Below are 1,845 nucleotides of genomic sequence, written 5' to 3' on the forward strand. Positions count from 1 at the left end.
TCAGATTCAAACCTGCATAATAATCATCAGGGCAGACACAGTCCCTGTCCTGTAGTCAAAGGAGGAGAGAGAGAGAATGGGCATTGCACTCCCATTTTACAGATGATGAAACTGAGGCCTAGAGAAGTCAAGCAACTTCCCCGAGGTCACCCAGCAGGCAAGTGGCAGAGCTGGGATTAGAACCCAGCTACACTGTGTTTTCCAAAGCCGGGTTCACAGCAAGCATGGGGGACTGAACCTCCCTTGGGCAGACCAAGAGAAAGGAGAAAACACTAGCCATAAAACAATCAGGTTGGACACATGAGGCTCAGAGTCAAAAGGGAAGAGAAAACACTGTATTCAGTCCCCATTTTACAGATGAGGAAACCGAAGCACAGAGAAGTTAAGGGATCTACCCAAGATTACACGGCGGGCAAATGTTGGAGCTGGGATTAAAGCCCAAGTCCCCCAACTACCAGGCCTGGGCTCTTTCCATTAGGCCACGCTGCTTCTTGCTTATGGCCCAGCCCAAGCGGGGTTGTTCCAGGCAGGTTGGGGGAAGGCAGGGAAGGACTAAGAAATATATTCCTGCTATAGGCTCTGCCACAGGGGTGGGGAGGAATGAGGTTTGATGAATATCTGTTTCATTAACTCCCTCCAGCACTGAGCCAATAAAGCACTGTGTGCAACCACCCCCTTCCCAAGTCCAGGGCGCAGACCCATAACCGGGAGCCAAGGTTGTCAGTAAAATTTCCCCAGCACGTACAACCGTTGGAACGTGGAGTTTACTATTTTGTTTCGAGTGGGTTAGGAGAGGAGGGGTGAGGCGTGACTAGAGCTGGAAGCAGGGACGGGACTGGCAGAAGGCCTGGGCTGTGGGGAGGGGTATGGACCCATTCCTAACCACAGATAGAGAACTCACTTGCCCTCATAAGAAAGCACGCAGCAAGGGGGTGAGGTGGTGGTTGGCTGGGGAGAGGTGGTGGTTGGCTGGGGAGGTTGAGGGGAGGGGTGGTTGTGAAGGACCTCATGGGTCTTGTCTGCCAAGGTCTTACTCCCAGTGATCTCCATGGTCCAGGGCAGCAAGACCCCCATAAGAATTCTGGGAAGTAGGGGGAGGTGAGATTGGGGCCAAGGAAGCCTAGCCAGTGATTGTTTTGGGAGGACTTGTGGAGCATCTTAAGGTGTCTAGGTCTTGTGGTGGTAAGGCTTCCTCACCTACTCCTCCCCCCACCCTCTTCTCCTCTTCCTCCCCGCCTCCCCGCCCTGGGGCCCACAGCCACAGCCCTTTCACAGCTGCTGATCTGGGTTCATAATAAATTCGTGCACAGACGCTCCGTTCCCAGGCCCCTTCATGAGGGGAACAGATGTCTTAGGCTAGACTGGCTTATTGGCCTCCCTTCCTGTACTGCCCATCCCCACCCCCTCATGATCCCCTCAAGACACCCTCCTGCTGGGCTTAAGGGTAGTGGGACAGGAAAAGACAGATTCTTTTCAGACTAGGCCAGTAAGCACAGTTCCCTCCCCAGTCTGAGGGTTGGGGAAGGCTCGGGGCCAGACTGAAGAAGAGCTACTGTCATTAACTACACCATTTGACTCCAGCCCAGCCCCTGACAGTGAGCACCCAGTGCCCCACCACACTAATGCAGAAGGGGAAGAGTAAGTGGCATTTATTAAGGACTTAGTATGTGCCAAGCGCTACCACTAGATACGAGATAACCAAGTCAGACAGAGTCCCTCTCTCACAGGGGGCATAGTCTAAGGGGGATGAAGAACAGGTGTTGAATCCCTGCTTTACAGAAGAGGAAACTGAGGCCCAGAGAAGGTAAAAGACTTGCCCAAGGTCAAACAGCAGGCAACTGGCAG

Source organism: Tachyglossus aculeatus, chromosome X1 (assembly GCF_015852505.1).
Source record: "Tachyglossus aculeatus isolate mTacAcu1 chromosome X1, mTacAcu1.pri, whole genome shotgun sequence".
Classification (NCBI taxonomy): domain Eukaryota; kingdom Metazoa; phylum Chordata; class Mammalia; order Monotremata; family Tachyglossidae; genus Tachyglossus; species Tachyglossus aculeatus.